The sequence below is a fragment of the Mauremys mutica genome, unplaced genomic scaffold (assembly GCF_020497125.1).
Source record: "Mauremys mutica isolate MM-2020 ecotype Southern unplaced genomic scaffold, ASM2049712v1 Super-Scaffold_100412, whole genome shotgun sequence".
Lineage (NCBI taxonomy): Eukaryota > Metazoa > Chordata > Testudines > Geoemydidae > Mauremys > Mauremys mutica.
Window position 1 is genome coordinate 405,476 of NW_025423335.1, and position 13,457 is coordinate 418,932.

General features: G+C 41.3%; 1 pseudogene; it reads left to right on the forward strand.

The window, feature by feature from the left end:
• The window catches only part of LOC123361210, a 31,672-nt pseudogene extending 18,542 nt beyond the window's left edge, over positions 1-13,130 (forward strand).
• The last annotated feature ends 327 nt before the right edge of the window (positions 13,131-13,457 follow it).

Consider the following 13,457-nt stretch of genomic DNA (forward strand, 5'->3'; position numbering starts at 1 on the left):
CAGGGGAGACTGAAGGAGACCCATCTCAGACTATCCCATAGCCCAGTAACAAAGGCACTGACCTGAGAGATGGCAGAGCCCTGTTCAAATCCCTTTTCTCCCTCAGGCAGAGGCGGGTTTTGAACCAGGGGTGTCTCACGTTCCAGGCAAATAACTTTTACCACATTGGTTAGGTTAGTGTGTGAGAGAAGTCCTCCTCCTTTACCCCAACTTCTTACAAAAACAACTTAATGCTAAAGCAGGGTTTGCAGCTGAGAATTTGAAGTGGATAGAGGCACTTCCCTGCAGCCTGGACATAGGCACCTCTCTCTGAGACAGGCCAAGGGCTTAGTGCACACACTTAGCTTGGGATCTCCTATTGGGCAATTTAAGTGGGGAACCACCTAGTGTGCTGACTTGTATGAATCCCATTCTAATGCACCTATCTGTCCCTCTTCATTGTATATGTAGCATAGTTGACAAACTCAGGCTTTGTGAATCCCAGACCCCTGAAAGTTAGGCGTAGTGACCATGCCTAAACTACTTGATGAATAGGGCCCTACCAAATTCACAGTCCATTTTGATCAAAAAGTCATAGGATTTTAAAAATAATAAATTTCATGATTTTGGCTATTTAAATCTGAAACTTCATGGTGGTGTAATTGTAGGGGTCCTGACAGGAAAAAGGAGTTGTTGAAGGGTTTCAAGATTATTGTAGCGGGGTTGCAGTACTGCTGGCGGCGGTGCTGCCTTCAGAACTGGGTGGCCGCAGAGCAGCGGCTGCTGGCCAGGAGCCCAGCTCTGAAGGCAGAGCCGCTGCCAGCAGCAGTGCAGAAGTAAGTATGGCATTGTGTGGTATTGCCACCCTTACTTCTGCACTGCTGCTGGCAGAGTGCTGCCTTCAGAGCTGGGCACCCGGCCAACAGCTGCCGCTCTCCGGCTGCCCAGCTCTGAAGGCAACACAGAAGTAAGGGTGGCAATACTGCAACCCTCCTAAAATAACCTTGCAATCCCCCAGCAACCCGTCTTTGGGTCAGGACACTCAGTTTGAGAAATGCTGGCTTCCCTCATGAAACCTGTGTAGTACACCTCTACCTCAATATAACGCTGTCCTCAGGAGCCAAAAAATCTTACTGCATTATAGGTGAAACCGCGTTATATTGAACTTGATTTGTTCCGCCGGAGCGCACCACCCCGCCCACCTGGAGCACTGCTTTACTGCATTATATCCAAATTCATGTTATTTCGAGTGGCGTTATAACAGGGTAGAGGTGTGTATGGTAAAAGCCCACAAAAGACCAGATCTCATGGTCTGTGACGCATTTCTCTTAGTGCGACACCCCCCCCTTATAAATTAAAAAACACGTGTTTTTTTGTTTTTTGGTTTTTTTATTTAACACCATTATAAATGCTGGAGGCAAAGTGGGGTTTGGGGAGGAGGTTGACAGCTCGTGACTCCCCATGTAATAACTTTGCGATCCCCTGAGGGGTCCTGACCCCCAGTTTGATAACCCCTGAGGTACAGCATGGTCTCTACACCCCCACTCCCACCCCATATCTCTCTCTCTGTCTTTTGGGAAAGAAAATAGCATATGCCCTGGCTTTTTCTGAATGAAGGATTCTGTCCCTGTTTGCAGCAGATGTTTGACTGTTCTCATGTTAGCCCTCTTGTGAGGATTTCTGGAGGTCATGGACATAAGTTTGTCACTTAAATATTTGAGCAGTTTTAAGGAATAGCTTTTTCTGGACAGTGTCCAAATCCATTTATGCAACCTAGTCTGTGGCCATCTGTGAGCAAATTGATGGAGTCTGCTGCCTAATCTGGAATATTTTGTGTGAGATGGAGTCACACTAACTACTTTGCAGAACTGATGTCCTTGCTCAAAAATCCTATGGTTAGTCTGTGTCTGGTAGACTTTTTTCAGCCTTGGTGTGGACCACATGATGTTATTTTGTTTTTAAAGTATTATCTAAATAGATTTGGGACATCAAGGTGTGGGTTTAAAATTCCTTTCCTCCATCCTCCCCATCCCCCGAACAACCATAGTTAAGAAACTAACTTTGTGGGTAAGGGGACAAGAAATTCATCCTCTATCGACTAATGACTTTCTTGTTTTGCATGGAGGAAACAAATGAGTATATTGTAAGTATTGGCATAACTCTTTAAACTGATCATTCCATATTACAGTCACCATGTATGGGTACTAGGCAAAAACTTAATCACTTAGAGACATTGTATACTGAAACTTGCATTTATTCTGAACTTAATGATAAAACATTTTATGCCTTCCCTCCCCATTTTCTTGCACAAGACCTTCAGGGCATCCTTAGTTACTGCTGCATTGGACGTTTTTTGTCCAGCCAACAAAAGGAACAGACTTCATTGTGCATTCTGCTTCCTATCCAAATCATTAGTAGCTTCTTTTCTGTGTAGCACTGTTGGCCAAAGAGAGTCTTAAAATACAGTAACTTGTATAATACTTTCCTTAAAGAAATGAGAGACTCGATGTTTTTATAAGCATAAAATAACATCAGCATTTCATGCTGAAAAGAGGGGGGGAGGGAGGTTTGATTTTTTTCAATACATCTCAAAAAACCGTGGCAGCTTTTAAGCAATGTATTCACTGTAACTTTGACTTACAGATCTTTTTATTCCCCGATGGCTTAAAGATCTAATGGCTTGCAGCAAAGGCTCTTGAGTTAAGCAGATTTGCTATATTTAAGTTATATTAGAAAGCCCTGAAAAGAAAAATGGTTTGCCTTTCTCTAGTTTAGTTACTCTATAGTCTTCTAGTGTAAACCAGAGCTCAGAAAAAAAAACCCTGTCTTCTGCCACATACTAGCCAATGGTAGATATGAAACATGGAGGGTGGAAAGATGTCAGTGAAGAGTTGAGGCAGTATCTTGGTGAGACGCCCAACCTGTAGCTGCTGGGTAAGGATCTGTCCTTGGACCTTACTTGGAAGCTCAGTCTTTCCTGTATCTGGCTAGTAGTGTCTTTTTAACCTATGTAGCTCCTGGAAGGTGAGAAATTTTGTTTCTCCTCCGCCAGACCCTTCTGGCTGCTGAAAAGGGAGAGAAGGTCTCCACTGCTCATCTTTCTCCCTCACTTTCTGTTCTTTTGGTTCCTCTCTCCTCATAAACTGTTTCAGCACTACATGCTTTCTTAAGCCACAGTATGAAACTGACACTCTTAAGTTTCACTGCTGTCCACAGAGTTCAAAATCAGAAATGAAACTAACTTGAGTCTTGTTAATTTAATTCTGCTGCAGCTTGGGAATCTCTAACTGGCAATAAAGAGACTAAGGGTAAAGCCAGTGCATTGTTGTACACTAACTTCATGTTTGGAAGGTTATCTTTGAAACTGTAAGGGCTAGAAACTTAGTTTTGAGTAAAAGCTTGGATTCTGCAGAAGTTGATGTAGAGCACTCAGCCTTTCCACTCACCAAAGATGAACAGGTAATAAGCTTTCTCAAGCCTTGTGGTAAAAACTATTTAAAGAAGAGTTTTGTGTAGCTCAAAAGCATGTCTCTTTCACCAACAGAAGCTCATCCAATAACTGATATTACATCACCCACCTTCTCTCCAAAACAAAAACAGTAAGTCTAATACTCTGATATTTAAGTGTTGATGCAGCATATATTTATGGCCTTTTTGTGCTCATTGAAGCCTCAGTTGTCTTCAGATCCACTTACATGGAAAACTGCCAACACATTTTGTATGAGAGTCCTGGAAACAATATATAGAACCACAAATTTAACTTCTAAAATGTAAGCATTTGCTTTCTAAGTATTAACGGTATTATGGAATAACACACAATTTACATAGTCAATGTCATATCTGTCTTTACAGGGGTACCAAAATCCAATCTTCTACACACAAGATCATTAAGGGGGCACAGAGACTGCTTTGAAAAATTCCATTTAATAGCAAATCAGGACTGCCCTCGGTCAAAACTCTCCAAAAGTACCTATGCAGAAGTAAAAAGTATCTTGAGCAAAAAAATTAACAGGATTATACAGTATGCACAAAACAAAGATTTGGATTCTGATTCAGACAGCACAAAAACTTCTCAACACCAGCTTTTTAACTTCAGACATCAGACAGACAGAAAACTGCTTCCACAATTTGACTCCCAAGTACCCAGGTACTCTGCAAAATGGATAGATGGAAGTTCTGGGAGTATCTCAAAGTGTTCACAAAGTATTTTGGAACAAAAAGAATCTACTGATTTCAGACTTGATATGTTGCAAGAAAGAGGAGCTACATTCTGTTGCAAGAGTGTTTTATGGTCTAGTTGCAATCAAGCACCGAAGACAGAAAAAGCTAAAAGTGATTCAGATGCCAATGCCCAATCCCCGATACAGCAGGGACGAATGTAAGTAGAGGGGGAATTAGGTGGGTACACTTCTACTTCTCACTATGGTCTGTATATTCTGTAAAACTATCTGTAGTCTCTTAACAGTTACGTTCTCCCACATACCAGCTATAAGTGTCTAACCTACTAAAACAGTTATTTTATGTCTATAAAAACTAGCTTTCAGGAGTCTACACAACCAAGTGAATCTTTGTGATGTGTTCACTTTATATTTCCATGCTAGTCTTAACCCAACCATCACATATCATGTGTCTCCTAAACTCATGTGAGGAGAGTTTTGCTTATCCTTCATGTTTCAGACATGACAATGACGCACAATCCTGCCAGTGGAGGTTATTAGCAGATTACTGACAGTGACTTTTTCTCATTATTGTTCCTAAAATATGTAATTCAGAGACCAAACTGCCTTGAATGGTAGAATGAATTTGTGGAAACGAGTGAAAACTTTACATAGAAATCAAAATAATGTGCAAAGTAAAATAGTTGAGATTACACTCTAAGTATCCCAAAGTACTTAATTATGTACTGGTAACGACTATAGGTATATACAGAAGCCCTTATGCACTAAAGCTTTCAAACACCCTTGGATTTTGGAACCGGTCTTATTCAAAGGCATATTGACTAGGAGAGTGAAGTTAACTCCCAGCATAAGATCTATACTCTCATATGCATGGGAAGTAATCTGCTTGTGTGAATTTACCTTCTATATAGCCGTTTTTCTCAAACTGGGGTCGTCCGCTGCAGGCCAATGGGGGCTGCTGGAAGCTGCGCCAGTAAGTCCCTCAGCCCATGCCGCTTCCAGCAGCCCCCATTGGCCTGGAGCAGTGAACTGCAGCTCCCACTGGCCGCGATCGGCCGGACCTGCCGACAGGGCATGTAAACAAACCGGCCCAGCCCACCAGGGGCTTTCCCTACACATGCGGTGACCCCAGTTTGAGAAACACTGCTATGTAGTATAACACTACACTATGGCCAGTAGTGGAAAAGAGTATTTTATTGGGGAAGGAAGGCCCTTTATTTAAAAGGGGTCTCTGACTAAAGCCTTTTAATCAACTGCAGTATAATTCTTGTCATTCTTGTAGTGTAGAGAAATGCTAATTTGTGCTTCTGATTGATCTAGTCAAATCAGAGGTGAACAGCAAGAACTCTATGGCTGTAGTATTCTGGTCGAGTGATACATACACAGTGTGACCACACAATATAATATGAATGCCTCAGGTTTTCTCTCTTGATGGTGCTCATATACTATGCAATATCAGCAGATGATATAATTCAGGTGCCTAAATAAGGTTGTTAATGTTGGCATATTGCTCAGTATCACTTCAGGTTTGTGTAATTATATAGAAATCTTCCATTGCATTGATGTGGAAGAAACCTGAGCATTCTCACTTTCTAGCAGAATAGGGCTTTTTGAATGGCTGCTTATAGGACAGGGAGAGAAATGATGAGTCCAGAATGGTCAGGTGAAAGCTTTGTGCAGCTTTAAGTTAATGCTTATAGCTCGGGTGCTGTGTTTGTCACGTAGATCATGGAAGTAATGGATTCTGTGACTTCTGCAGTGGCCAGTGTGGGTGACCCCACTCCTTGCCATAGGGTGTTGTGAAGGCCAGTACTATAATGGGGTTCAAAAGGGAGCTAAATAGATTCATGGAGGATAGGTCCATCAATGGCTATTAGCCAGGATGGGCAGGAATGGTAAAGCCCGATGCCAGCTCTGTCCACATATCCATTCAAGTGACACCATCACAGGACCTAATCCCATCAGACACACCATCAGGGGCTCGTACACCTGCACATCTACCAATGTGATATATGCCATCATGTGCCAGCAATGCCCCTCTGCCATGTACATTGGCCAAACTGGACAGTCTCTACGCAAAAGAATAAATGGACACAAATCTGACATCAGGAATCATAACATTCAAAAACCAGTGGGAGAACACTTCAACCTTTATAACCACTCAGTGACAGACTTGAAGGTGGCAATTTTGCAACAAAAAAACTTCAAAAACAGACTCCAAAGAGAGACTGCTGAACTTGAATTAATATGCAAACTAGATACCATTAACTGTGGTCTAAATAAAGACTGGGAATGGTTGGGTCATTACACCAATTGAATCTATTTCCCTATGTTAAGTTCTCCTCACACCTTCTATGGGCCATCTTAATTATCACTTCAAAAAGTTTTTTTTCCTCCTGCTAACGATAGCTCATCTCAATTGATTAGACTCTGCCTGTTGGTATGCATACTTCCACCTTTTCATGTTCTCTGTATGTATAAATATCTCCTGTCTGTGTGTTCCATTCTATGCATCCGAAGAAGTGAGCTTTAGCTCACGAAAGCTCATGCTACAATAAATTTGTTAGTCTTTAAGGTGCCACAAGTACTCCTGTTTTTTTTTATGATAACCGTCTGTTCATTCCCTTTGGGGCACCTGCCATTGGCCACTGTCAAAGGACAGGATACTGGGCTTGATGGACCTTTGGTCTGACCCAGTATGGACGTTCTTATGACTAAATAAGTCATGGATAGGTCACCAGCTATGAATTTTTGTTTGTTGCTTGTGACCTGTCCATGACTTTTATTAAAAATATCCACGACTAAATCATAGCCTTACTTATGGTGAATGTAGGTCATTGCTGCCATCTAACACTTGTTACTGCTAATTGTCCTTTCCACATCCATTTAAACAATCTGAAGTGTCTGAAAGTATGCTTGGGAATGAACTGAAGAAAATGCCCTTTGAAAAATGGAATTTTGCTTCCTAAAAATGAGTCTTATTTTTCACTGACTCTGTGATCTAATCAGGATTGATTTTTTTTTCCCATGTCACTTGAATTCTAAAATTAAGATGTATGGAGAATTGTTCCTGTCTATGCTGCCATAGGTGACTATGCTGACCCTGAAGGCAGTATAAGCATAGGAAAACAAAAGAAAGGAAGGGATAGTTGAGGCCCCTAATGCATGGAAGGCTGGATATAGAGCCCTCTGATATCTGTTGATGCTGCTGCTTCAGCCTAAGTAGAACATATTTGGGGGCGGATTCACTGGGAAGCAGTACAAGGCATGATTTTCCCAGTCAGAGTACTGCTACCATTGAGAACAAGGCGCAGTATTTGGTCCGTGAGATAATTTGGAGGTTCTGCCTGTACCACTTCTGAATTGCAGATTTTATGAAATTGCAGCATGAGATTAATGTCATGGTAAAAGTGTGTGTGTGTACACCTATCTTCATCATGGGTTAACATGAGGGGAAGCTGTTACAGGGTGAACAAGAGGATGGATCCTGCTTGCCTGATGCAACACAGTTGATTACCCTTCCTGTCCCTTCCCCCAATGGAAGAGTGAGCCAGAGAGGGACATTGCACTTGGGACATTCTGGTGTTTTCTGAGTGATCTGTATTCCTTGCTTTCTCTCTTCAGGAAAGAGCAGTGATGCTAGAATCAGTGCAAGCCTGTCTACTAGTATGTGTTAAGCTTTCATAATCACCACATTGCCCCTGAGAGAGTTGAACTGTAAACCAGAAACTTCACACCTTTTGCGTGGGTTGTGGGATGGGGCATATCTAAACAACAGAATCTGAAGCGTCAGTACTATGCCCAGAGGGACTAGGCAGCTGGATAGCAGGTTCCAACACTCAAAGTAGGTACCAAGTTCGTCTATGTCCTGAGAGGGTGCCTCCAGACCCTGAGATTGGGGCAGTGGCTGGATTCTGTTCCAGCTTTGGGAGCTGGAAACACCGCCAGATTCCAAAGTGTCAGAAGTTTGGATTGCCCGTTAGCTGGAAGGGGATGCTCGCTAGGATCTGATATACTGACTGCCCTTGTGAGGACTAATGAAATAGTGGGGAAGGTTTTTGGCTCTTGGGAAGGTGTGGTGAAAGAAGAGATTAGCTAAGTGTGTGGAAGAGAACTGAAGAAACAAAAGGGAGAGGACAGAGGTAGAATTCAAAATGGAAGGAGGGGACACAGATAAGGGCTTGGCTACACTTGCAAGTTGCAGCGCTGGTAGAGGCTTTCCAGCGCTGCAATTAGTAACCGTCCACACCTGCAAGGCACATCCAGCGCTGCAACTCCCTGGCTGCAGCGCTGGCTGTACACCTGGTCAGGTTAGGGTGTAGCGATTGCAGCGCTGGTGATCCAGCGCTGCTCATCAAGTGTGGACACACACCAGCGCTTTTATTGGCCTCCAGGGAATAAGGAGATATCCCAGAATGCTTTTAACTAAATTACTCTCTTTGTTTTTTTATGCAGCCTCTCTTTGTTTTGTTGTGAACTCCGATCGGAGCTCCGTTGAACTGCTTATCTAAAAAAACAAACACTGATCACAGCAAACAGGAGCTATCTGTACCTGGCTGTGAACGATCAAATGAGAGGCAGGGAGTGAATGTTTGCTTGACAGAGAAACAGCGTTGGATGCAGGCTGTTTGCAATTAAGACTAAGGGTTCGCGAACATTTTGTGATTTTTCAATCCAGGAAGCTAACACACAGTGTTGGCTCCAAAAATCCACTCTCTCTATCTTCCCCGCTCCCTGTCACAGTACACCACCCTCCACCCCCCCTCTTTTGAAAAGCACGTTGTTGCCACTTGAATGCTGGGATAGCTGCCCATAATGCAGCACTCCCAACAGCGCTGTAAATGCTGCAAATGTGGCCACACACCAGCGCTGGTAGCTGTGAGTGTGGCCACACACCAGCGCTGCTCCTACACAGCTGCATGACCAGCACTGTAACTCCCAGCGCTACAACTTTCAGGTGTAGCCAAGCCCTAATTAAGTGTCTTCATATCAAGGTCTGGCTGTAAGGAGAGATGGTATCTGTTTCTTTGGGCTACTGCTCTCCAAGAAATCCAAACAAAACCTTCCCCTTAAAACTGAAAGTATTCTTCACAGTATTAAATATGAATAAATTAAGCACCATGCTCATGAAGTTCTGAATTTCAGACATGGATTCCAGTATATAATCCTAACTGTTGCAGTGTGTCATATTGCTGATATCTAATGAAGCAACAAATCTCAAAGCAGGCAATAATCGATTTGACCTAACTGTTTTTTGGAATCCTGATTCACTTAATACCAAATTGACAATTTACAGCAAATAAGGAATTATGTAAAGTTTGACCTGGCCTGTGTGTGGGTTAGTCTGGCTGAAGTTAGTCATCCTGAGACTTACATGTCTGACCTCTTACTGCTGAAACAAAACCAAAGGTATGAAGCAGTTCTTGTGTTACAAATAGCTTACTTCCTGATGGCTCTGTGTAGCAGGAGGCTTAAAAGGGCTTTAAACTGTAAGAAAAATTAATAGTAAAAGATCTAATGTTCCATTTGCAACAAAATTTCCATACTCAAAATGTACTGTTGGTTTGTAAGTCACCAGTTGATTTGAGGTTGCATGTTGATTGTGTCACTTTAGTAGATATTAACGTAATTAAATCTAAACATTTTGTTAAGAAAAAAAAATGCTGTCTGTCAAAATTGAAGTATGCTGTTCTCAGAGCGTCACCTGCCCTTATAGTAGCAATATAGCTCAGTCTGTCAGCACTCCTACTACAGATTTCTTTTTTTGTGGATTTATAAATGCTGGTTGCTTGGCCAGTATGTTTGTTTTGACTATTATTTCAGATATGGATTACATTAGAATACTGTCACTCTCAACTAACTTTTCTCCTAGTTTTTTCTGCAGTATGATATGTTTGTTATGGGCATTACTGGGCTGTTACAGACGGGGCTCAAATGTTAACAAAACTTACCAGCCATTGGACTCCAGCTGCTAGCATAGAGGGTAGAGACAAAAATGGGGAGGTGAGAGAGGTTGTTGAAATACCACTAGCAAGGTCCATGTGAGAAGCCTGTTACCAGCTACTGGGAAAGAGTTAGATTTCTACAACACTGCTGTACCTGGAGTCTATTTAGGGACTCTCTTGTCTGCTTCTGGCTAGTAGGTTTCTTAAAATTATTCCTGGGGAAATTCTGTGCCTAAAAATTCTACACACAATGTTTTAAAATTCTGAATATTTTATTTGTCAAAATAACACAATATAATAACAATCAGTTTCAGTTATTTTGGTAGTTTATTTCAAAATACCTGTCAGCAAGTATGTCAATAACAATACAGAAGACCAAAAAGATTCAAGAAATTTTTTGACAAATAGATTTCTTACTAGGCATATTACTCAAAGTTGTTAATTCATTTAAACTACAATACAGAAAAATACTTCCCACAGTGCAAAGACTTGGGGGAGTCAGGGGTAACAGAGGAGCTGAAAGAGAGGGAAGTAATTGCTGGGAAGGAGCCAAAGAGTGAACCTGGAGGAGTGGGGGTTGGGTGTGGATGGGAGAATTATAGAACAGGTTTTTTTGCAGGGGAGGGAGGATTTAGGGAGCCTCCCCCATGCAGACCTATTTGACCCCCTAGCCTCTTCCATTTAGTCAGGCACATCTGACCCTGTCCCTATTTGTCTCTGCACCCCCCACCCCTGTTCAGCTTCTGGCTCATTACCTCCGTGGCCCCCTCCCGCCATTAGCCCTTCTAAACCCCAGTCTGTGTGCCACACACACACCAGCAACCCTGTGTGCCCTGCTCTGTCCCCTCTATATCCCGTGCCTCCTCACTTGGCCTTGTGGGCAGGGCACTGTGAAGACGACAGTAACTAAAAATGGGGCAAGAAAAAATCTTCTTATGATGCATAACAGTCATCTTCTCAGGCAAATTAAATTCAGCTGAGGTTGATTTTAACTTTGACTTTATTTCAAACAAGTGCCAGAATTTTTTTTTTATTTTTTAAATGGGTGCAGTGTGGTGATAAGTCTGCAGTAAGCAACTCTGGTGCTGCTGCTATGCAGCACCCTATGGGCATCTGTGCTAATGACAAGGTTTGTCACTTTCCCTCTGCTGCCTCTGAAATCTGAGCAGCAGCAGCAGACCCTACCCAGCCTGCCCTGCACTTGTGACAACATAACACTTTCTTGTGAGATTTTTTCTTTCTTTTTCTTTTCAGACAGATACTAAGCTTTGGCCTCGCTCTCCTTCCATTGACTTCAGTTGAAGCAGAGTTTGGCACCCCTGAGCACTTTTGAAAACCCTTCCCTTTATTTGTAATGCTCTCTCCCTGAGGACAGTCAAGCTGCATAGGGAAGAAGAGACACGGAAAAAATAATCATGGAACTGGCAGTTGAAAAGCAAGCTGGGTAGATAATAGGAAACTGACAGCCTTCTGGCACTTCAGAGGGCTCTAAGGTGGTACAGGGTTTGTCTTAGGTGCTTGTGAGAGAGAAATACATGACTTTGTTCTGAGTTCCTGAAGGTTTGAAAAATGTTGCCATTGGGCTACTTGTGTACATCATAGGCCAGCATGGCTTTCTACCTTGAAGAAATCATGGCCAGAGGCAGTTTCTGCAGGGTCACAAACTTCATAGCACTTCCTATTCATGCTCACCATCTAATTGTGGAGGCCCCTAAAAATATGAAAATTATGTTTTTCTAAGTGTGTGTATGTGGGGGGGGGGGCGTTTAATGTGATCATGTAGTTTAAAAACTGCATATCCACTCTTGCAGCTTTAATTCTGGCACTTCATAACATTGAATGTTTGACTCTTCAACTTTTAACATTGAACTAAGTGGTTTTGTATGAAATAGATGTTTGTCTTAATAGTGCAATTCTCATGCTAGAAAAATCTCAAACATGACAAATTGCTGCTAATCAACATTAATACAGCTATTATCATTAAAGGGTTCAAATAAAAAAATCTTGAGGATTGGGAAAGTTCATAGATGCTTTTTTGTTATCCCTGGTTTTGGTGGTGGTGATGGATTTTGTTCATGTTGCAGTGAATATGATGACTCCTGAAGAGGTAGAGCAACTGAATGAAAAACTCCTCAAGCAAATCCAGGGTGAGAGATCATTTTTAAATACTTATTGATTTTTTTTATAGTGCACAAAATGTCATTTGAAATGAAACTCTACATTTGCTTAACTGATAAAGTTTTGAAATCTACATAAGCTTGAATTCCAGAGCAGAGAAAGGAAAGACACTTGTACATTTTATAATGTACTTACCCCTTGATAAAAGGTTACAGTTCATAGAAGATGTGCTACTTCAGTTGCTCGTCAGGTATTTGTGCAAAGAGTTTAAACTATATTTTAAACTAACAAGCTCATCTAGCTTAACTTTAAGTAAAACTACAAATACATTAAATGGGGTTATTTAACAAATGCAAGTGTTTAGATGTTAACATCTACTGGGGTGTTGTGTACCAAGGAGTATTGTAGCTAAAAATATTTGAATGTTTTCCCAGTTCACATGCTCTCCATTGTGCACCTGTAAAATATCACACTGCATATTCCAAAACCAAGTTTAACATAACATTTTCAGGTAATGGCTTTTAAATCTGACTGTCCCTTAAATTAAACTATTAACCTTCTTACAGATGTTTTTGAAGAGCTGACTCGGGAAGTGCAAGAAAAGGATTCTTTGGCCTCAGAACTGAATGTCCGCCACAGTGCTATTGAGCAGCTGCTTAAAAACTGTTCCAAATTACCATGTCTACAGGTGGGAAGAGCAGGAATGAAATCAAATGTCCCCATATAAATGGGATGAGGATCTTACTAGTATTAACTTTCCTTAACAGTTCCATTAAATAAAGCTGCACAGACTTCCAAGAGCTTTTGGGGAAATGATGAACAAAATTTTTCTTCAAACTTAAATAAAACAATTTGTATGCAACAGCTTTTGGATTCTAACACATGCAAGTGTTTCGATGTTAAAATCTACTGTTTTTGTTCACTCTGGACATCGTTTTTCATGCACAATTGGCAATGTCCCCTGAAGCAGGTGTCATGTCTTACTGATAGAGAAATATTTGTTCAATAACAAAGAATGACCAAGAGAGCTTTACAAGGAGAGCAGTATTCATGAAATTCCTTATTTATTATGAGCAATATTTTATTATTGAAATTTTATACTGAACAAAAGTTACTATTTTAGGTACTTTTTCAAATCTCTTTATAAAATGTTTGAATAATTCTGTGTAACATTTATGCCTTGTGTATGGTTATCTTTCATGATGCAGATGTTTGAAAAAAAAAACCTGTTTTCTAA